Consider the following 24,476-nt stretch of genomic DNA (forward strand, 5'->3'; position numbering starts at 1 on the left):
GTTTCAAAAATATTCACGAGAAAGACAAAAGACGGTAAGATTAGAACTTTAACATATCATTCGCTACATGTATATCATTTTATCTGCCAAATGTCAACACCAACTGACCCAGACTGGAACAGACCAGATCCAACTGGGTCCGATCAGTCGTCCCGCCCATTTCATATTGGCCTTCCATGTGATGTGTAGAATACAGGAGTTAAAATAGACAGATCTGCACTCTACACAGATTAATTAAGAATATTATGCCTGATATACATTGACATTTCCAGGGGCACCTAAATGTCTGAAGATTTACCGTGTGTGTGTGTGTGTGTGTGTGTGTGTGTGTGTGTGTGTGTGTGTGTGTGTGTGTGTGTGTGTGTGTGTGTGTGTGTGTGTGTGTGTGTGTGTGTGTGTGTGTGCACGCGCACACGCGCACCATCGTCCCAGACTCAGCCAGATCAGCCAGAGCATAGGTCTATATAAGGACATAAGCACTGGACCTTGTCATTAGTCGCATGGATGGAGGAAGAGAAAAAGAGAGCGAGACCGAGACAGAGGAACAGAAAGACTTAAACCAGAGCTACCACCTGACCATCCTGGTACTATAGGGCCACAGACAGTCAGAAGTATACATTGACAGGTCAGACGGATAGGTGCAATTTGCTGTTTTTAACAGTTGGGTGTGTGCCTTTCGGAGTTGTATGCAGTGCGCGTTTGAGTCAATGGCTTATTGGCAAATGGTGCACCAAAACCACATTTAAAGTATGTTTCTGTGTACTTTATCCTCTGAAGTGTGGGATCCCAGTGACAGTTCCATCCAGTAAAATAATAACCCTTGACGAATCATGCAGATATTTTTAGCTCTTTCCATTGGTTGTCTCTCTCCCAGGACCACTGTTAGCTGCGCTCTCAATTTCAAAGGTTTCCTATGTATCACACTCACATCACACAGACACTCACGGGGTGCGAGGGCGAACAAATTTAATCTCTCGAAAATCTCCTTTCAAGTGCGTAAGTGGATTTAGCATGAAACAACGCAGCAGATGCCAATTTGACGGTAGGGATGACCATGAAAATGAGGCAATAACACCATACTGTTGGCAGATTTACAAACAAGCCTTTAAGTATCTCATCTGGGGGAATATGTGTCCTAGATCGACTCCACGTGGAGCAGAGAGTGGAAAAGAGAACAGCGTCAGCAGCTTGCCCGTGTTGAAATGCCTCCAGAGCTTTCTAGAGTGCTCAGATTTAGACCCATCTCGGATGCGATGGTTCTGCGGAACAGATGTTGACCCTGCCATGGTGGCTCAGAGAAGGACCGGCGGGCCCTCGGAGGCCCGGGCCCCAGAGAGAAAGTCTAATAGCGGAAGGAAAGGGAACGTGACCCGAGTCTATATCCGTAGCCGCGGCGCTTTGCCACCCACCCTCAGCTCATCATAAGTTAATTTGCAGTTAATTAGAAAGTGGGGCTATGCTGGCAGAAAGGTAAAAATAAACCCAAAGCCTCCCCAGCCTCTTCCTCCACGTACACCTCCTCATCCTCCGCTGGCACTTTCACTCGCTTAGCTCTCTCCACCTCCTCTCTCTTCTTCTGCCCATGCGTCTGTTTTCGATGGCCTACTTTTGAGACAGCGTGGGGAACTCGGAGACTCTGCTTGGGATTTTTGTGGAAAAGAGTAAGCGTCAAATTTGTTTATCATTGCTATGTATGAATTACCTTAACATTATGTAGAGAAATGGGACTTTCAATATGACCCACATCTCTACATTTTTAGTTTGATCAGACAATGAAACAACTTTCTTACAGCTCATTTCTTTTTTTAATCTTTGGGTGCTGAGTGTAGGTATGACTATGTTGTGACAAGATATTTGCTGATTGCAAATGCCCAAACTTTGAATTTAACAAATACCATGCAAAGCACTGTAGCTGGGCATGCTTGCCAACATGTGGCATCGCACAGAGTAGAATTTTACTAGGCAATATTTTTGAGTAGATACACGTACATGTATTTTTTGGGTCTGTTCATCCAAATATGTTTTCACTTACCCCCAGGGTGTGATTTGCTGGGGGGGGGGATGCTTGGGATTTCCCCCTTTCTGGTCTACATATCCCTGCCTCTGCTGAATTATTTTTATCCATATACAAAATGTATCCCACCCTCAAAGTGATCAATAGACCAAATACTGTGTACCTAAAATAGAAGTATTTAAAACTAAGCTAAAGCTAACTAAAGCTCTGTAATGTGAACAGTGCGATAGAACTATAAAATCCAATCGGCAGTTGGTAGATGTGTTTAGCCGCTACAGAGCTCCGTCGTATCAGCTGCAGTTGGTAGATGTGTTTAACCGCCAATAACTGCGGGCCGGCTACAGGCACCGCCAGATGGCGGTCCTTTCAGGGGCCGTGGTAGTGGAGTTTAGCCAGAAAAAGTGAGCGTCATGCAGCGTCGACAGTTAGTTTTGGCACCAAAACGACTGGTTAAGTTTAGGAAAAAGATCATGGTTTGGATTAAAACACTCCCGAGGAACGAACACTTGTTTCCTGGGTCAAAGTATTTTTTTTTTTTTTTTTCAGACGGGAAGGGAACTCCGCTCCCTGTCGTGAAAGAACTGTATTTTATGTTGAGCAATTTCATTTTGAGATTATTTTCCATTGAATATTGAAGTTCATAAGGAAGTGTTTTGGCATGCCTTGCCGAGTGGCACTATCCATGGTATTGGAAGGGGGATTTCATTCTTGCATGTTTTGTTTTGTTGTGCATGATCAAAAAACATTTCCCTGCTTGTTTCACAAATCGCACCCTGCTTACCCCTAATAGTGTCAAGCAATGTGCTGAGGTTATGTGATTTCAACATATGAAATGCATTCTGTCCAGTGAAGTCGAAGTAATAGATTTTGCTGTGAACAATTTTTATTGGAATTAGTTTCTACATCATAAATAGTCCATTGAAATGTACTGACAGTGGTGTTTGTGTGTGTGTGTGTGTGTGTGTCTGTCTGGAGCGGACAACAAGTTTCAGCAAAAAGTATCTGTATGACTAACACCCCCAGACGTGTGAGAAAAAAAAAAATTGTGTGTGATGGGTATGACTCTAACCTAAACCACAAAAGTGAGGCTGCAACAGGAAACAACATGCTATTTTCTCTAATTAGGACTGTAAATTGCCCCTATTTGCTAAAATTAAATTCCAGTGTAAAGTGTGGTGGCCTCTATGTCAACAGGTGATGTGATACAATTTGTGTGCAAACGTTTTGAGAAGTTACCTCAGATTATTCTCGCAAGTTGTAACCGTTATACTAGTGGGAATGACATCCTCATGTAGTCAGTACTCTAAATGCTGACAATTTAATGCAAAGTGTACAGCAGTGACCAATTTCTTGCTTTAAATATGGCATAATATACCGTTTTCACACCCAATGGGAAAACCTGCTTAAAGTAGGTGATAAACTCCTTTCCAATTGCCAGTAGATGAGTATGCCTTTCGGTTTTCTTTTTCTAGTGTGTCACGTTCTACGTAAAGAAGGTGCCAGAAAACCGGGTTAGTAAACAGTGGAAAGCAGTAGGGAGGCCAGTGACACATCACGGTGGTTACCTATTTTTTTTATATCTGTTACTTATTCAGTCTCTCCGTCAAACAAGGTGCCGACTAATTTGGAACTTTGTATGAATGCGGGGCAGACAGACTAAATTTGTGGCTGACGTGCGTCATAGCACCGTCAAAAAGGGGCCAAAATTAGCGTGTCGAGCCGGGTGTCATGTTTTCACCACTCGGAGACGGAGCCGAGAAATACCTGTGACTACTGCAGTCATTTGTCCCGGCAGTGAATGCTAATTGTAACCTTTGCCACTAAAATAACTAAATCCAGATGTTAGTGGTTTTTTTGTCCACTGAGAAAGGGGGACTAAACCGTAACATGAAGTTCTACGAGTTGATGTCACAACCTTAAGGCTGCCACAGAGTCTCAGAGGTTGTGACCTGAAGTGCACCAACTGGTCTTCCTCTAATGGGCCTTCAGTGAGGCATTCTTTGGCTAATAGAGTGGCAGCATTCCTCATCCCATCTTGGTATCACAGCAGGCCGTTTAAACTGCGGCTGGTAGGGTAATTACATCCAGGCCCGTCCCGTTAAAGACCCCTGTGGCGATCTGCTGGGAACACATGGACACAACATGGGCGTTTTCCCTTCTCCACTATCTCCTTATACTCCAAGAATTCCTCACGCCGTTTCCTCTTGGCCTTCATTTCAACTGAAATATTTTCATAAGGTAGTGCTGTTCTCAGGGCTGGGACCATATGCTTTCGTCCCGATTCGATTCTTTCAAGATACATGGGTACAGATTTGTTTTGTATTGCGATTGTCATTTATTGCGATTCTAGAAGTATTGCGATTCAATAGGATTGAGTGTTGCGATTTTCTTTTCCTTCGTTAACAAAAACAAAAGTTGAATAATAAACTTCTAGAGACAATATTTAATGAGACATTTCTAAAAACTAATTGTTTTCTAAAAAAAAAGAATGCACATCATATGTCAGTCAGTCAGTCTGACATTTATTTCATTTATAAAGATGTACATATCATTGATTTTCTGCATTTTCTGCTTTCGCTCTTTTCTTTGCTGGAAACAGATATGATGTAGTTGGCGGCGATACCGTATGAACAGAAATATTTAGGTGAGTCATTGGTTAAAAAAAAAAAAAAAAAAAAACGATACACAATTCCGATTCCGGGGAGGAGAATCGATTTTAAAAATCATCGCAAAAAACTAAATCACGATACTAGGTAAATCAAGTTTTTTTCCCACCCCTAGCTGTTCTCTAGAAGTTTGTCCGTCCTCCCGTCTCAGCTGGCTGTTATTTTGCTTCTTAGCAATTATGCTTTTCATCCGATTCCCAGCAAGCGTGCCCAGCTCTCACTTTCTCCGAGCAGACCGACATGGGGTAAGAGAAATATGGTTAAAAAAAAAAAAATCTTTGCTCTGCAGCATGCAACCTCTATAAATGAAAAGGAGAGAGTGGAGATGAGGAGTCTTAAAAAAGCAACGGTTGCTTGGTTACACCTGGCACTAATACCAGACGCACACACGTCTACCACAGGAAAAAAAAAAAAAAAAAAAGCCACATTTGAGGTACGACTTATAAACCAAGGTACAGCACAGTACGGCTCTAATGTGGTTGTCTTTTTACATCTCTGTCTCTGACATACAAAGAAGCGAACTTCGATCTAAAGCAAATTAAAAACACGACTGAAAATAAAGCAACCTTTTTGCCCATGTGTTAGAGTTCCTTCACGTGTACAGTAATAAGCATCAATAGCACAAGGTTGACGCTTTCATCTGGAGTGGCTGACACTGTCTGAATGATGTGGGCTGATGAAGAGCATTTCTGATTTCTCATTGCTACACAAAACACAGCAATGAGGAGGAAAAAATTCAAGCATGTGTGTGTACAGTCTAATGAATATTGTAGATCTGTTTGGATTAAAGGAGCCGCCCATAATTTGTTCATATAAATACACTCATTATAGCTCATATAATTTTTGGTATGGGTGGCTCAGAAGTAACCAAACACACATTTGCAGTGCAATCACCCTCTGGCCATTCAACTTGTCTTCTTGTTTGGTTTGAAGCAGCCCGTCTCACCTCCCAAATTATCTAAAAGCGGAAACTTCCGGGCCAGAAAAATGAAGCCAATGCTGCTTTAAAAAGTGCCTTAAATCTGTATTCTATCCAGGCGACTCCACTGGTTCTGGATAGAAGTCCGATTGTATGCAAGTCTATGGGGAAATTACAATACCCTACTTTTTACTTCATTTATTGCTTCAGTACACATTTTCATTCATGTTTATGGTCTCAAACGCTACTTTCAAATCTTCCTACTGCCTAGAGCAGCAAAAAGTCATCAAATTAAATGATTAGTTGTCAACAACTACATGAATCCTACATAACAATTCTCTGATTCCAGCTTCTTAAATGTGAATATTTCTGAGTTTTTTCACTCCTCTGAGACAGTAAACAGAATATTTTTGAGTTGTGGACAAAACAAGACATTTGTGGATGTCATCTTGGGCTTTTGGGAAACACTGATGTGACTGACATTTTCTCACCTTTTTCTGACATTCTGACAACTAATCCATTAAGAGAAATTAATTGACAGATTAATCGACAATGAAAATATTTCATAGTTGCAGCTCAAGTACTGCCATCGGTGCAGATGAACGGTGCGTGGAGGTCCCCATCCTGCCGGCAAACCGTCGCTGGACGACCCTCGTCAGCCGGTTGAAAATCGGCAAGTTTCCCTCTTTAGCGTTTAGCTTACCGCAGCTCCATTGAAACCATATACTACACTGGCTTAGCCACTAACCTCCCCAGCTCCACTCTCTTGTCCAAACATGGTCACTTCTGGCTCCAAAAAACCAAGATGCCGACAGCCAAATGCCAAACTCCTGGCCTCAAAACATTAGTCCACTATTACCAATGGGTGACGTCACGGATGCAAAGCCCATTATTTTTTACAGTCTATGCTTGTGACTTTTTGGCTTTTCAGAGAACTGAATTAAAAACCGTAGTCGTGTCTAATTTGAGTAGACAAACTATGATAGCTAGGAATGATAAGAAGAGATGGATCCCTTTTCCGAATCATGACCACCTTATTTGCCATGCAAAGTGAGAGAATAAATCAGTGATGGCCTTTTCATAGTAGGAAGGCTTCCACAAACAACCACAGCTCACAAAAACAAAGAGAACCTCTTCAATGCTTTGATATTGTTCCAAGCTCAACTGAACATAGTCATCATCTCTTAAAGTGCTCATATTATGCTCATTTTCAGGTTCATAATTGTATTTAGAGGTTATATCTGAATAGGTTTACATGGTTTAATTTTCAGAAAACACCATATTTTTGTTGTACTGCACATCGCTGCAGCTCCTCTTTTCACCCTGTGTGTTGAGCTCTCTGTTTTAGCTACAGAGTGAGGCATCTCACTTCTGTTCCATCTTTGTTGGGAGTCACACATGCGCAGTAGCTAGGTAAAGACTACTAGCCAGTCAGAAGCAGAGTATGAGGGTGTGCCATGCTAGCAGCTAGGTGAGCATTATAATGTGTGTTACAAAGTGATGAACGTTTGTCTCTGAAGTAAAGGCTGGACTACAATAGAGCTGTTTGGAGCAGTTTGTGAACAGTGTTTTCTGTTGGAGATGGTAAGTCCCTTTGGGGTGGACTTTGGGCTTTTTCACTTAGTAAACCTATAACGTGCACAAAAAAAGATATATAACACAATAAAGGAAAGGGAAAAAGCCATAAAGCATAATATGAGCACTTTAATAACAGGATTTTATTTCCTTGCATCCAACACAAACAAAGCACATTAATTAACAATGACAAAAAACTCCTAGATCCCAAACACTAATCTAGATAAAGATGGTAAAGACAGCAGTGGAAGTGGGCATGCATCAGAGGACCACCTTATGCATTGTGTCTGTGTGTGGGTGTGTGTTAGGGCTGGGCAACATATCGATTTTATATCGACATCGATTTATTAGACCAGATATCATCTTCAATTTTGGATATCGTAAAATCGTGATATGAGGCAAGTCTTTTTCTGGTTTTAAAGGCTGCATTACAGTAGTGATGTCATTTTCTGAACTTACCAGACTGTTCTAGCTGTTCTGTTATTTGCCTCTACCTGCTTAGTCATTTGATCCACATTATTGATGATTATTTATCTAAAATGTCATTGGTTTGTGACAGCACCAAAAGTCAACCCTGCAATAATCGCGGCAATATCGACCATCAGCGTTTTTGGTCAGAAATATCGTGATGTTTGATTTTCTTGATATCGCCCAGCTCTGGTGTGCGTGTTGACAGACCGTTAGAAAGGAGGTTATTGGCTTTAAGGGGAGCAGGCGGCGGACTAAAAATACCCTGCCTAGATGGAGGCCATTGACTGAGGGAGGGGATCTGAGAGGAGAGCAGCGGAAGAATCACCGGGGGTGTGTGGTGTGTGGTGTGTGTGTGTGTGTGTGTGTGTGTGTGTGTGTGTGTGTGTGTGTGTGTGTGTGTGTGTCTGTGTGTGTGTGTGTGTGTGTTTGGGAGGGTACAATTGGCTGGCCCCGTGTCCTTCCAACAGGTTGTCGCCGATGTCACTTTTTCTAAGTACTCTCCTTCACAGTTATTCGGCGGAGGCTTGATGACACGGAGATGTGTCCCCTCAGTGTTTTATGTAACTCCACATCAAAGAAGCTCATTATGGGATTAATTAGAGCAGGCCCACTCTGAGAAAACACTGAATTAGACCTAGGATGGCTCCTGGGAGACGTCTTCATCTTTCTAGAGGATAACGTACGGAGCTGTGGAGAAGAGTGAAGGTGTGCTTCAAACAAAGTGTCTGTCGGATCATGTAATAGCGCCTGAAAACCCCCCCCCCCCCCGTGGCCCATTTCTCGCCCCTTATCTAGCACCAGTCAAACATCAAATGAAAGAAGAAAAAAAAAAAGGGTGGGAGAAATGCAATAGAAAATGTTTATTTTTGCATTTCTTTTTGTTTCATGTAACAATTTTGCGGTCTGTTCATCGGTCCACGCAGATCTGATGTTTTCCTCTCCCGCTACTTAACTTTAATAGAGGAAACCCTAGATGAGTAACTTCACTTTTCAGCATTTAGCAGCAAATGAAATCTGACAGTGACCGCTACCTCAGTGTGGTTACAAGTTTTATCTCATGTTATTTTTTTATCTAGAAAGTATTCCCCAACTGAGGCCCATATAACGTCTGTTTAAGCTTCGGTTTAGTTTTTCTTTCATGTTCAACTGCTTATTTTCGTGTGTGTGTGTGTGTGTGTGTGTGTGTGTGTGTGTGTGTGTGTGTGTGTGTGTGTGTGTGTGTGTGTGTGTGTGTGTGTGTGTGTGTGTGTGTGTGTGTGTGTGTGTGTGTGTGTGTGTGTGTGTGTGTTTGCTCGCTCTCTAGTGCCTGTGCATCCCAGGATGAGTTCCGAGTGTAAAGTTCTGAGAGTGGACACTGTTGCTTTACTTGAAACTTGTTGTGGGTACATATGCATGTAAACTACTACTATGTAAAAAAAAAAATTAAAAAAATCCATATTGACATTGTAGTGCTTTACATGGGTTAAGAAGAAAAAAAAGAGAGAAAGCTGACAGAAAAGAGTATATACTCCGCATGAAGAGAATGGTAGCTGCAGGGGAAATGCAGCAGTGGAATAAAGAACAAAGGATAACATGGAATTCATAGTAATGTACGCAACCCTACCCCTTTTAGAGTGAAGTAGCGGTACAATCAGCTGGGATTTGTGTAGATTAAGTGGCCTCAGAAAACAGGAAATGACAGCACTCAGAGCAACCACAGCCTTTTATTCTCACTGCATGAGACTGCAGCACACACAATACCATTCAAAAGGCGCTCACACCTTCTATATAGAGTATCTGATGAGGGTGACGCAGTACAGTAACGGAAACACTGCAGTGCATCAGCAGCGCAGTACAGACTTAAGGCTTGTTCAGGCAAAATGTCAAAAATGTCTTCTGATAAATTCTTCCATCTTCATTCACAGTTTGCATTCTTTCTTTTTGTTAAAGTGCTCATATTATGCTCATTTTCAGGTTCATAATTGTATTCAGAGGTTGTACCAGAGTAGGTTTACGTGGTTTAATTTTCAAAAAACACCATATATTTGTTGTACTGCACATCGCTGCAGCTCCTCTTTTCACCCTGTGTGTTGAGCTCTCTGTTTTAGCTACAGAGTGAGACATCTCACTTCTGTACTATCTTTGTTGGGAGTCGCACATGCGCAGTAAGTACTGCTAGCTAGTCAGTTGCAGAGTATGAGGGCGTGCCACGCTAGCAGCTAGGCGAGCATTATAACGTGTGTTACAAAGTGACGAGCGTTCGTCACAGAAGTAAAGGCTGGACTACAATAGAGCTGTTTGGAGCAGTTTGTGAACATTGTTTTCTGTTGGAGATGGTAAGTCCCTTTGGGGTGGACTTTGGGCTTTTTCACTTTGTAAACCTATAACATGCACAAAAAAATATATATAACACAAAGGAAAGGGGAAAAGCCAAAAAGCATAATATGAGCACTTTAAGATTAGTTGTTGGGGCTTTTTTTGCCTTTAATTGATAGGACAGCTGTAGACAGGAAAGGGGGTAGAGAGAGGGGGAGACGGCAAGCGGGGTTGGAATTGAACCCGGGCCACTGCGTTAAGGACTGAGCCTTGGTACATGGGGCGCACGCTCAACCAGGTGAGCTCCCGAGGCCCCCACACAGTTTGCATTCTAAGGCAGATAAAGAATCAAGGACATTTACATTGATCTTGGTTTCTTTTCACCTAGAAGTCCGTATTGAAAAGTGTATTCATTGTGCAATACACACTAAGCCCAAAGGGAGCCCAGCAACTGACAGAGCTTTGCTACTATCTGAATAGAGTGAGCTCTCCCACTCACACCTCTGCCATGTGTTACTCAACACAGGCCGCAATCTCCCTACAACAACATGATGCACAGAGCTACTATAATGCACTCAAATACCTCTTTAGTGACATAAGTCATACACAGGAATCCGAAACATATGGTAGTGTCCTAATTCAATGTGACTGATTGACTGGGTTTGATTGCATTACCGACGCTTAATAAACCCATATTTAACTTATCAAATTTGCAAAGAATTAAATACCCAAACTGTACTATGTTCCTTTGAAATGACACAGCAAAATCTGACACGTATAAACCATTAACTTTGTTTCATAGTTACAAAGCAACTAAAACTGCAATCAAGTGCGTGCAAAATTCCTGTTAATGATTCCTCATGCTGCATTAGATTAGATTAGATTAGATGCAACTTTATTGTCATTGTGCCAGTGTACAATGACAATAAAGAAGTACAGAAGTACGAAGACAGCGAAATGCATTAATTTCATACCGATCGTTATTGTATGATATTGCAACTGTTCTGCGGTCAAGGTGCATCGTAGGTTATGTAGGCACCGGGTTTTGACAAGAAAGGCAGCACGGTGGCTCAGCGGTTTGCACTGCTGCCTCACAGCAAGAAGGTTCTGGGTTCGAATCCAGGTCGTTCAGGGCCTTTCTGTGTGGAGTTTGCATGTTCTCCTCCGGGTGCTCCAGTTTCTTCCCACCATAAAGACATGTGTGCTAGGTAATTAGGACTACAGTTGAAAATTAGCCGACTGGCTAACACTGGCGCATTTACAGAAATGTTGATTAATGTGCATTGTCCTAACCAAATAAACTTACAAATGCATGGAATAAAAAAAGAGCTGCATCTATTTTGACCTTTTCTTTCTGTTTACTGTCCAACAATGTTATGAAATCAGTGGAGTACTATTTTAATACATTTAAACCAGAGTGTAGTGACAGAAGCAGAAACTAGCATCCCAGCTCAGAAACTGCAGAACCACATTGGTTGATTTTGGACACCATGCATTTTACATTGTTCAATTTACCATGTTCAATCTAGAGTTTTGTATTTCACAACAGATTGCAATTGCGTTACATCCTTATTAAATACATGTAGTAGGGGTGTGCAAAAAAATCAATTTGAATCGAGATTCAAGCTTACAGATTCAAAATCGATTCATAGAATTCCAAAAATCGATTCATATTTTTATTTTACTTTCGTTTTGACACTACTGCCCTGAAATGACATTACCTCGCCATTCCCATAGATGGCGCTGTGTCGAATTCACACTGACGCCTGGGCACTCTTGTCATAATGAGAAGAAGAACGAGTGCAGCGGAGGTAGTTTAGTCGACGCAAACAATCAGTCCTTCCAGAAAAATGCAGAGGTTTTTTGTGATTGTTGCGGGCAAAAATCCTTGATTATGCGGCACGTTTTCTTAAAAAATGCGATGGAATATGCGGGATATTTATGCAATTTTATGCGATGAAATTGTGGGAACTTGCAAAAACTGCGGTTTCATCATGGCTTCATCGTGGGGTTTGCAGCTTTTCGATGAGGTTCACGTCGTGTAATTACGTCACTTCATAACGTTCCCATGGCAACAGGGGAAAATGGCTGCTCTTGTGTGACGTAAACGCAACATTTTTCAACTTTCTGCTAAGATATATGGGACTTTTTTGAAACGAAAATGCGGGGATTATGAAATCATGCAAGCCCCGCATATTTTGCACGGAAATCGGCAATTTATGCGAGGAAAGTACGGCGTATTTGAAAAAAATGCGGCCCCCGCATAAATATGCGGACTTTGGCTGATTATGCATTGAATTATGCGATCGCGTAATCGCGTTTTTCTGGAGAAACCTCACAGAAAGAATGAATGAATGAAGACATAAAGTAATATCAAACTACATTTCATTTGTTGTGTTTCTTTTCTTTTAACTTGTATGTCTACTGCAATCACATGGGAAAAGTAACTACATTTACATACTGTGAATTGTTTTTTTGTTTTTTTTAATCGAGAATCGTTTTTGAATCGAATATCGATATTGAATCGAATCGTGAGCCTAAAAATCGGAATCGAATCGTGACATTTTCTGAATCGTACACCGCTAACATGTAGGCCCTCTGGATACAAAGCAGTCACAGCTAAATGTAGAAGTTCTTTCAACAATGCTCTTAATAACACAAGGGAATCTATGAATCACCTTTTCTGTCCTGCATCTCTGTGTGACAGAATAGCAGGGAGATCCTGTACACCGCCACTGAGAGAGGAAAGGAGTGTCTGGTGTTGGAGATGCCACCCAGACCCAACACGCTAATTATGAGTCACAAATCAAGCAAAGATCAAGGCTATCCATGCTGAGAAGGCCTGCTGGTTCTCCTTTTGATCCACACGCAGGCTTGTTCACATTACCGCCTGTGAGAAAGCTGAAGGCTGCTTGATGAATCTCTACCGTTCAATAAGGCTACAGGGAAACCTGCCATAGTGAACGTGATCAAGATACAACTGACTGACAGATACTATTCGTCGGTCTCCCCCTGGCTTATACAGTACAGTACCCAACGGTTTCTGATGTGGTGGTCACAGAGAATAACCTAGAACAATCATTTCCAAACTCAATACATTGCATCTTGGGCGGGGTGTCCTCCTGTATGGCTATAACAGACCTAGTCAAAAATTAACTACTTATGGAGATAAGAAGCGTTTCATATCGGCAATCAGTGCAAAGAGGGCCCACCCAGGACCAGCTGGTGGTATAGAGCAAGGTTAGCCCTCATGTTGCAAATTTATCCTGAGAAACAAGGATAGAGTAACGAAAAATAAGATGGAAATGAATTCTGCTGTGTATTGCTATAGTTAAATTGCTAGATATCTTGGTGCTTATTCTGAATTCAAGGCAAAGGTTATGGTGGCAGCTCCAAGTAGATTACTAGGGCTGCAACTAACGATTATTTTCATAGTAGATTAATCTGTCGATTATTTTCTCAATTAATCGATTAGTTGTTTGATCTATAAAAATGTCAAAACATGGTGAAAAATGATGTGGATCAGTGTTTCCCAAAGCCTAAGAGGACGTCCTCAAATGTCTTGTTTTGTCCAAAACTCAAAGATATTCAGTTTACTGTCACAGAGGAGAGAAGAAACTAGAAGATATTCACATTTAACAAGCTGGAATCAGAGAAATCTTATTTTTTTTTTTCAATAGAAAAATGACTCAAACGATTAATCGATTATCAAAATAGTTGGCGATTAATTTAATAGTTGACAACTAATCGATTAATTGATTCATCGTTGCACCTCTATAGATTACATCTTCTTTTCTTTCTTTTTTTAAACAGCAAAACTGTCTTTTACAACAATGTAGGAGACATCGAAATGTATATGACAGAGTTAATGGCTCTACTGGAAATTGTAAGTCACTGAAATTTCAAGACCCGTACATCCTCCACAGAAAAAGGATCAAATAACTCTGACCAAATTAGTTCATACAGCACTTATATTTTCAAGTGCTGTATATATTTTCAATAAAACAAATAGATTTGCCTTTGGACAAATGTGATTTTAATTGTAGATGACATATTATACCTCTATCAGCTGATTGGCATCTTGTCCTTCATGTGGTGAAGTGCAGTAAAGCACAGCTCTTTCACGCTTCCAGTGAAGTAGCTCATTAACAGTGACAGGCTGTGGTTGTAAAAAAAAAAAAAAACATCCACGTCTGAACGAGTGCAACTTCTCCAGAATGAAAATAAAAAAAGGCTCAACTTTTACAAGCACCAGACACTTTCCTGAAGAATCAAACACTGTTCCACGTGGCATCAGTGATCGAGAGATCTAATAAAAACGCTGTACAGGCCTGGTTACTGTCACTGTAAGAAGACGTCTTATTCACTCGAGCAGGGAAGCAGTATGCATTATTGGAAAAATGAGAGAATGTGCTAAGCAAAGGTTTTCTACGGTGCATTAATAGATCAGCAGGACAGCCGCGGAGAAAACTGGGAGGACTCCTTATCATTTTGAGCTCAAAATGGATTCTATCTGAGATTTAAAAGCTGTGTCAAATGCAGTGCTGAATGTTAAAACCTGGTGTTTACTTTGGTCCTGCTGGAGTAATTCAACAGAGGGGACAGAGATAGTAGCTATGCTGCAGAGTAAGTCACATCGTCGAGGAACTCGACAAAGAGTCTTTCGGCGCGATATTTATGATGCACAGAATCTTGCCTGTGTTTTTCCAGAAATAGCTTTGTTGCCGTTATCGGTTCTTTTCCCAAGAACCTTTGGGGATTTCCTAAAAAGTCACATGAGAAATATGTATCAACTTATTTTGCAGCTCGACTCATTTGTTATTCTACTACAGAGGCATTACTTCATATTATTTCTAAGTGAAGAACGCAAACATGTCAACTCTGAGGAGTTATTTCAGCAGTTGGTGAGGTTTGTAAGGTACTAAAGTCTTGAAGGGTCAAAACTCAACAACTTTATTATGAGACCAACACATTTCTGTCTTTGGTCTTTCCTTATTCGGGTCACCAGTGTGGCCTTCATCAGGTGACTCGCATTAAGACCGCAGGCCTCACCATGAAGTGTTTCTAAATACTACTAGTGTTGCTGATCATTCACAGTTTCAGTTTTAGATTGTTTAAGCCAAAAAAAGAGCACGTGACGAGGAGCAGGGAATTCCCAACAGTCTCAAAATCCACAAAGCTGTGCTACTAGGGGCACACAAATCACACTTCTGTGAAGATACTAGTGAAGCCACAGGAATGAACACTCTGAAGAAAAGTGACTGACAGAAAATCAATTGGCGGCCATTTTCATTTATTGATTATACATATTTTATTATAAAACGTGAGCCATTCTCTCCCCGCAGCTTCTCCAATGTGTGGATTTGCCGGTTTTATTTGTAAACTGAATATCTTTTGGGTTTTGGACTGTTGGTTAGAGATGTTCCGATACCGATACCAGTATCGGTATTGCCTCCGATACTGCCTAAAACGCTGGTATCGGGAAGTACTGGAGTTTATGCACCGATCCGATACCACGTAATAAAGCCCTAAAGAAAATCTACGTTAAAGTAGTTTATTTATGTTCTTTTTCCGTAATAACTGACTGTCAAACTGCAGAATAAAAGAAAGTTCTGTGGCGTTCATTGCTTGTGTTTGTTTATGTTTCACAAAGAGTTTAACCTGAGCCAGGCTGCCAACAAAGATAGAAATAATATCACATCCATACAGGGATAGTATACACTTGTTAAAACATAATAAAATATACGACACACTGGTATCAGATCAGTACTCGGTATTGGCCGATACGCAAGTTCAGGTACTGGAATCGATATCGGGAAGCAAAAAATGGTATCGGACCATCTCTACTGTTGGTCGAACAAAACGAGGGATCTGAAGTTGAGAGGTGAAAGTTCTGATTCATCAATTAATCAAGAAAAATAATTCGTAGAGATATTGAGAAAATAATTAATTAAATTTAAGTTTCACTTCTTCCTACTCCTTTTTGCATGTGTAAATAGAGGTCTTTAAAGAGTTTTATTTTTGAACTGTTTTTGATTACTATTTTTTTCTGATATATAATAATAAAAGATATCTGCAAACATTGGGATGTTAGAACTGGGAAATAAGATGGCCTTCAATGTATTTTTGACATTTACTATTTCTACTGGCTGAATATGTCAATCATGTTGTCCCTTTGTAAGCAAGATCAATAATTCCCACCTTACGTAAACTGCGTTCTTTTGACCCCACGTATCACAGCTGAGTTAAGGCTCTGACACACCAACCCGACGGCCGACCGTCGGCAGAAAAGGCAGTCGGACTGATCAGTCAGCTCCCGTCACTCAAAAAAGTGTCTCGGGACACACCGAAGCGACGCCGACTTGAGCGTACGTTCTGCACATGCGCGAGACGTAATACGTCTCCATAGCAGGCGGCGCTAATCTGTATTGTCGACCTAGTAAACACAGAGCACGCGGTCGTCAGTCATTGTTTTCATCAGAGAGTGTTGATAGTAGTCAAGAAGGAGTTTTGTTGTCATTACTCGCTGAACGGAAGAAAATACGATGGCTAGTAATAAGAACATACTGGCGTTGTCAGCTCTCGGGCTTCTTCTTGTGGAAGAAGCACTGATTCGCTAGTCGAGGGCTAGCACTCCACCAATCAGATTGGTCATTGAGTCCGAATGCCCGCCTTCCGATTCAACAAGTCAAATCGGCCAAAATGGATGCCTACAGCAAATGTCAGAGCCTTTAAACTGCTAAGTGCCCTAAGTAGCCTGAAAAGCAGACAAATCTGCAAGCTCATTATGATGTATTATCAAGCTCATCACATTCAGTTTCATTTGCTCCGGCAGATACGTCTGGCGCCCCCTCACATTTAGACAGGTTTCCAGCCGACCAGGCCCTGGACGGGCCAATTACAACTGGTTATCTCACTTGGGATTAAAGACGATAACTGACAGAGGAGCGGCATGCTTACTAACCTAGTTACCGAACGATACTGGCGTGCTGCACCCAGCGCAACGCACCAGGCTCACGAAACTCCGATCAAACTAGACGGTTCTGATCAAATATCAATCAAGATTCCGTTACTGTGCTGCATATTGTTCGCCCAAAATGTTTTCAGAAACAGATTTTTTTTCACCTTGTTTCGTTGCTCTGAATGTTTGTATGCCACATTGCGCTGCTCTGAGTGGTTGTAGTTGTGTCTGTCCAATTGCGTGGGGTCCGTGCCATTGATAGCGCCGCTTGGAAGTCGAGGTTCCAGACCAAAAAGCATTTGCAAATTAGCTTTGGCCTGAGGTCAATGTTCTTTTTTGAAGATATAATTTAAAATGTCAGCCTTAAAAGACAATGTTTATTGCCATATTGACCTTTGCTTCTATGGATTTCTCTCTCAATAAGCCATGACAAGACATTTTACAACACACACAATTGACAACTGAATGTTACAACACATATTGCAACACAGTATTTCTGCACAGCTGCTCAATCGTAATTCTGTCGACCAAAACTCCAAAAGTTCAGGTACCGCCTAAACAACTGGCGAAGTGCTTAGTGCTCGGATGGCCCGAGGACATCCGGAGGGACATGCTAAAACTGGTTTTACTCACACTTTCAAAAAGAAGGATTCAATCTGCAAGAAGGACATACTTAGAAACTTATGTATAATTTAGCAACGGAAGAAAGGGAGGGAGAGAATTAGGCTGTCACAGATTCAACATAAAAAGCCTGCTCTACTTTCTCCAGCTTTGAAAAGTCCCTCACATGCCTCCCCTCTGTAGAGGCATCTGCACAGAAATGTTTGATGAGGACGGAGATGGGTTTTGAGCTCTGTTTTTTTTGCATTTTTCTTCATATATTTTTTTGTCTGTGTGCGTTTGTGTGTGTGGTTAAAAGTCTAAAATTGATTCTGATATTGATTCTGGAGTTTGTGCCTTAGGGGTGTCAGAGACCAATACTTGTATCGATTCAACAAAACCAACAAAAGAGAGACTTTTGGTGTTAATCTTCAGAGCTAGCGAAGAAGACAAACGTCACAGCAACAGCAAACCACAACCTAATAAAATATAAATATTAGAGTGTACTCAACTTCTGCATGTCTAATGCTTTCAGTATTCTGCTAAAATACAACAACTTGCTTGTTGAATGTAAAACTAAATGAAATCATTTCCAACATTATTTTAAGGAACAAATTGAGCATTGAATTAAACATAAAAGGAACCACTAAAAAAAGAATGACAGTTACATTTTAAAGTGCAGCTTTCTACTGATATTTTCTTTCAACTAACAAAAAAAATCTGAGTGTCTATCGCGATAAGTTGCAGCCTTTCGCGATGTGTTTATTGCGGCAGGTGATATTGCGATGACGATTAAAAAAACGATATATTGCGCAGCCCCTATTCCGGTGATGTGAATAACTGTTAGGCTGCTATTGACTGTTGCTATTGGCTGATAATGTCAATCATGTCCCCTGTAAGTAAGATCCCATATTAGGGGTGCATGATATATCGACTCAATATCGTTATCGCAATATCACGTTGCGCAATATTACATCGGAAGTGTCGCGATAAGTATGCAATATTTTTTTATATTTTTTTTATTGTTTCTAATACAGTGGCACTCATAAGTTTATGAACCCATGCTAAAGTTGACTAAAAAGAGGAATAAAAAAATCATCTTTTGGAAATTGATCTTAATGCCTTAATTAAAAAAATGAGGAAAATCCAACCTTTAAGGACACCAATTTTCTTTGTGAATGAATAATGTATCGTAAATAAATAAATGTTCTTCCTTAAAATACAGGGGGCATAAGTAAGTACACCCCTATGTTAAATTCCCATAAGAGCCAGGCAGATTTTGATTTTTAAAGGCCAGTTATTTCATGGATCCAGGATACTATGCATCCTGATAAAGTTCCCTTGGCCTTTGGAATTAAAATAGCCCCACATCATCACATCCCCTTCACCATACCTAGAGATTGGCATGGGGTACTTTCCATAAAATCATCTCTCAGTGCAAATCAAACCAGCTATTAGGCTAACTGCAATAAAACCATGCCAATCTCTAGGTATGGTGAATTTTTTTAATTAAGGCATTAAGATCAATTTCCAAAAGATGATTTGTTTATTCCTCTTTTTAGTCAACTTTAGCATGGGTTCATAAACTTATGAGTGCCACTGTATGTCCTGTTCTGTTGACATGCTCTTTATTTATTTATTTACTTACTTTATACTATACAACCAGTACAACATGTCCTGTTTGTAGACATGGTCCTTATTTATTTATTCATGCTGGACCAGTCCAATATGACTGTCAGTTGAAATAAACCTGGTGTTGTAAGAAAACTTGTTTTATTTGTTATGAATCTATTTTTGATGCGTTTTCCCGTCACTTTTGTAATTTTACATACGTTTAAAAATATCAAAATGAATATCGATATCGCAATATTCATAATCAATATCGCAATATCACATTTTGTCAATATCGTGCAACCCTATCCCATATTTACATTTAACGCCAGTGTCTGAATGTGTTTTTAGTTTGATGTATGGTGTCCAATGTAAGCCTGGAGGTGTGAGAGTGCATGTAAATATCTGGACAGCCATAAATCAGTGGTAACCCCAACAGGTGGAGAGGGGTTAATCAGTATGGAAAAGTTCAAACAACTTACTTTAAATCTTAATCAAACAAGATTTATTTTTTTGTCGTGTAAGTGTAACGTGTCTTTCAAAAAAACTGGTACGGTATTTCGGGGTTTAAGTTGTTGGAATAGTACATCAGAGTAGAGGTCGACCGATATGGGTTTTCTCTGGCCGATGCCGATCTTTAGAAATCAGGGTCAGCCGATGGCCGATTAATGCTGCCGATTTATTTTGGCCGATATTTGGCCAATATGTGCTTGTTTTTAAACCTCTATTTGAAAGATAAAATGTAATACTAATATACACAGAATTTCTCAACAAAAACATTTATTGAACACTTCACCAATCTACACTTGTATACTTCAATTAAAAATGTATAATGTAAAAACATACTGTATATTGTATAAATAATGTATGAAAAATATATTAATAGAAACAGGTAAGAAGAAAATAAACTTTGTCAAATAAACTTTTAAATGAAAAAAATAAAGTTTAGTGCACTTAGCAGCATTTATTAAACTGAGAATACAAATCTGCAAGCTTCACAGAAAGTGACATGTTATTAATCTCAACAATATTACCTCCTAACTCCTGTTGAATCACATAAGACTAGGGCTATCTAAAGTCAGTTCTTCTTCACCTTGTTTGTTAGATCATTGTTCATTTGTTGAAGTGTTTTATCTGTGTTTTGGGGACCCTACTGTTACATGTCCTGTTGACCTCATTAGATCTTACCTGAGCAGATTTCTGTCATTCAAACAACTCTTAGTTGTAATTTAAAACTCGTCCAGCCAATTTAATAAAATTAAGGGTTTTATTTGTGCTCAAGTCCATAGATGCAGTTAATGGATACAGGCACGGAGAACTGAAGACTCTGTTAGCAACGATTAGCTCCGTTAGCGGTTAGCTCCGTTAGCGGTTAGCTAGCTCCAGTTAGCTCCGTTATAGGAGTGGATGAGACTGCCACGGACAGGGGTAACAACCAGACTCTGATAAATGACATTCGGGGAGCTTCCACAGCGGTGTGGCCGCGGTGTTTTGTACGGTTTTATTAGTACAGTTAATCCCAAGGCAAGAACACCAGCAACATGCTACTACTAACAGTAGCGTCTGAACCTGAAGTGGCTGCGCGAGACACACGGCAAGACTTCCCAAGGGGAGGGGCTGGAGGCAGCTGGTCTGGGTACGCTGTAAAAAATGTCGCCTATTCATGTTTTTAACACTAGGCTGCCCGCAGATGCGCCTGCCTATTAATCGGCTTGATATACTGGGATATTGGCCGATGCTGATTATGTTAAAAAAAATGCCAAAAATCGGCCGATAATCCGATTAATCAACCGGCCGATTAATCGGTCGACCTCTACATCAGAGCATTAACAGGACTCTTTGTTGAGTATAATCATGTTTTAACGCTGGCTCTAAAGTTGACATGACAAAGTGAGCTCAGTAGATAAATCCACTGAGAGCGAGAATAATCTGGTTTAGTGGGGGGGGAAAAAAGAAGATATAATCCCCTGTAATCTGTTTCTGGGTGAGAATAACATGCGATTACACCTATCATACAAATCCCTGTCGCCGGTGTCTGTGCGCAGACCGTGGGATTCACCAACGCCGTGTACCTGAGCCTTTTTTTATATTCTGCTACAAATGATGATGCAAGTCAACCTTTCATTTCCTTGGTAATTTAAGTCCTTGTGAACTTCTTTCTAGCAAGGAAGCAACAGGAAATGATTACGAGTAGGAGGAGGAGGAGGAGGAGGGACAACACAATGTCTGTAGCACAAGTTGTGTTTCCTTCAGGTGGCGGCGCATACCCTTCTACTTCCTGTACAAGAATCGCACTATTCTAGTGATACTGTAACTGTACTACTGCTCTGCTTCTGTCTCTCTTGGGGTCATCACATCATCTCTACATCATCAGTCTTCCAGCTGTTTGTTCCCCCCCTCTCTGTCCGTACTGGCCTCTGCCCTGTTGGTTGCCTTTTTTTTTTTTTTTTTTTCTTTCCCACTTGCCGTTGTGTCTGTTCTTATCTCGCGCCGCTCTCCTGCACACAGCATCCTGTTTGCACTGGGGCAGGACAAACATTGTCTCTGTGTGACGCCGAAGACATTTCACAGGCTATCACGTTTTCAGCATGGACCCGATATCTCTATAATTGGGTTCTTCCTGCTGTGGGAGTGCTTGAGAGAGAGTGAGAATGGGGAGGAAAAAAAAGAGGGCAGGGAAAAAAAAAAAAAAAAAAAAGAGTGAGGCGGGGGTGGGGGATCAGTTACCATTTCCACCAGGACCCCATTAAAAAGTCTAAAAGTAAAAAGCCCTGCAACAATTCTTTCTGTCATTGTGTACTATGTTGGAGCAGAAAGATCAACATGGGGATCTGCGTCATACAAAAATAGGTCAAATCCATCGCAGTCCGTCAGGCAAGCCCAAAACAGGACAAACCAGACTCTTCCCTCTGCTCTTCCATCAGAAAACATGTACAAATATGTCAAAATGAAGAATATATCTCCCAGTGCACTTGATGGCACTCCCTCATCATTGACCTTCACAGAGTGCCAGAAAACCAAACTTCCAAAATAAACAGTGGAGAGAGCGCTGGCTTTCCACAACACAGTGCCCTGGCCCAGACCTCAACCAGACCCAGAGGGGAGGGAGGGGGGGGGGAACACCGCAACAACCCTCAGTGGTTAAAACCTTGGCCAGCCGGAGATGTTGGACACACGGCAAGCCTGTTAAAAGATGACTCACCATCTGCTGGAGCAGCTGAAATGTGTAGTGAAGTAAGTAAGTGAAGGCACCAGCTGTATGTCAGTGTTTGGGTGGAGGTATTTAGACCACCATGACGTCGCCCTATAGCTGAACTCTCTCTCAATCCTTCTCTTTCTTCTCGCTTATTCTCTCTTCTTGCATTTAATATTCTCTGTGGCTCCTCCCTGGATATTTTAAGACATTTCCATTTTTGCCTTTTTGGGCAATTACAGCTCACAACCTTTTATGACACAATCACAATCATTTCACAATCCAGTTTTGCAACTTTCTAAAGAACTGACATCACAGAGCCACCGTTGGGAATGTGTTCACACTAACCTACATTTCAGAGGAAACTTCTTTCACAGTTAAAAAAAAAAAACTAGCCTAGTGACATATGAAGCATCTTTAGTTTGCCATGGCACTGTAAGATGAAGAAGTGTCCTGCCATATAAGAATTGGCATAGTGCTTATGAAGTCACATGTGCACCCAAGGCTACAATCACACTAATACATTTTCATGCATTCGTTGCATTTTTTTGTTTGTTTTAAACGATCTCGTTCCACACAAGCATTTAGGATCTGTATCAGAAATGCAATCCGTCCATATTAACACGTCTGACAACGCATTCACATGACCAGTCACTGGGCGTTTGCGTGCCGGTGTAAACAGGAAGCGGATTGTCTGACGTTAACTCTGCGGTTCGAAAATCACGGATGTATAAGTTGAATACACAGCAAATACTTTGGAGAAAGAAAGACAATGGTGAAAAGTACGCCCAACGACAAGATGGAACCGTTACTCAAACGGAATGTTAAGCCTACCTAACCAATAAGACTGACTGAGGTGCATCGTTGTTTCCAAAGGTCTCCGTTTTTCCCCGTCTAGACTACTACGATTTTTGGCGTCGGCCCTTACCGACAGGAGTTCCCAAATTAAACAGTTTGGCCTAATGTTGGCGCTTAATGGAAAGGCAGGGGATCACCAAGTCACTTAGATTTATCCTGTGGGCAAAATAAATGTCTGTACAAAATTTCATGGCCATCCATCTGATAGTTGTCTGTGCCTGGGACAAAGTGGTGGACCGACTGGCCACCCAAGAATGCCACGCATAGCGCCACTGTACACCGGTCTTATTGTTGAAATCTTATTTACTCTCATCCAAAGTCTTCACACATCTCTCTAGATACTGAGAAATGAGTGCAGTCCACATATGGAATGAACATTATACACATACTGCTGTATCATATAGATGAGTGGGAGCTGTGAGGTGGGCAGACACTGAAAACAACTAGGATCACCTGAACAAAGGCAAACCGTTTTGGGCACAGTAGAGCGGACTGCAAAAACTGAATCCTGACCTGCCTGAGATTTATTCCCAGATCCGCAAAATGACTCACTGTTTTCAGGCATTAATTCTCTGCACCAGTGTCTCTCGAGCTTAGGAATGGGCCCCAGGGGGTAAATTTTGAAAGACCGGAGCATCGTTAAGCTCCGACGTTAGCGGTTTTGCTATAGGTACTGGAGGAAAAAAAAAAAAGTAGCCTATTTGTTGCTACATAAAAGCAATAATAATTTCATCACAACTCCAATTTCGTTTTGATTTACGACGTTCACCTACGATGCATTTTTGCTATTCCCTCTCCCTCTCCCTCTCCTTCTCCCTCTCCCCCTCTCTCAACCCGTGTGCGAGGGGCGGGGGCAGCTGAGCTCAGACACGTTGCTGCGCGTGCACATCTACACACGCGAAAACCTGTTTTAGCGATGGCGGAAAGAACTAAACTAAACAGAAGTGTGGCTACACTTTACTAGAATTGATGCTGACAAATAACCCTTGTTGCCACAAGTGCAACAAGTATTTAGCATTGTAAGGGCGGAAACACGAGTAATCTTTCAAACCATTTAAGTAAAGTCCATCATATACAGACGGAGAAATCCACAGTTTTTGACCATCTAAATCTAGCTAGTTCATCTATCGTTTCCCCAGGTATGTTGTACGCTAGCAGCCTGGAGCCCACACACAGAGTTAAGTAAATTATACAACATGAGTTAATGATTACAAGTGAATATTAGCCAGCTGATTGTTGTGGGCGTGTTCATAAATTCAATCTGAAATGGTCAGAAAGTGTAATGGTAGTGAGCTGCAGGGAACACTATAAGC

The 24,476-nt window shown here is 41.1% G+C and overlaps 1 protein-coding gene and 1 long non-coding RNA gene across 3 annotated transcripts in view; one reads left to right on the plus strand and one right to left on the minus strand.

Annotated features, from left to right (window-relative positions):
- The window catches only part of LOC116039332 (inositol polyphosphate-5-phosphatase A), a 188,407-nt gene that overhangs the window by 132,391 nt on the left and 31,540 nt on the right, over positions 1 to 24,476 (minus strand). The gene's annotated exons all lie outside the window — the stretch shown is intronic.
- On the plus strand, positions 738 to 16,866 carry LOC118493177. Its single transcript, XR_004895152.1, has 3 exons — positions 738 to 747; positions 3,954 to 3,958; positions 16,758 to 16,866. It is a non-coding gene; the product is annotated as an uncharacterized LOC118493177 (long non-coding RNA).

The sequence above is a fragment of the Sander lucioperca genome, chromosome 15, assembly GCF_008315115.2.
Source record: "Sander lucioperca isolate FBNREF2018 chromosome 15, SLUC_FBN_1.2, whole genome shotgun sequence".
NCBI lineage: Eukaryota > Metazoa > Chordata > Actinopteri > Perciformes > Percidae > Sander > Sander lucioperca.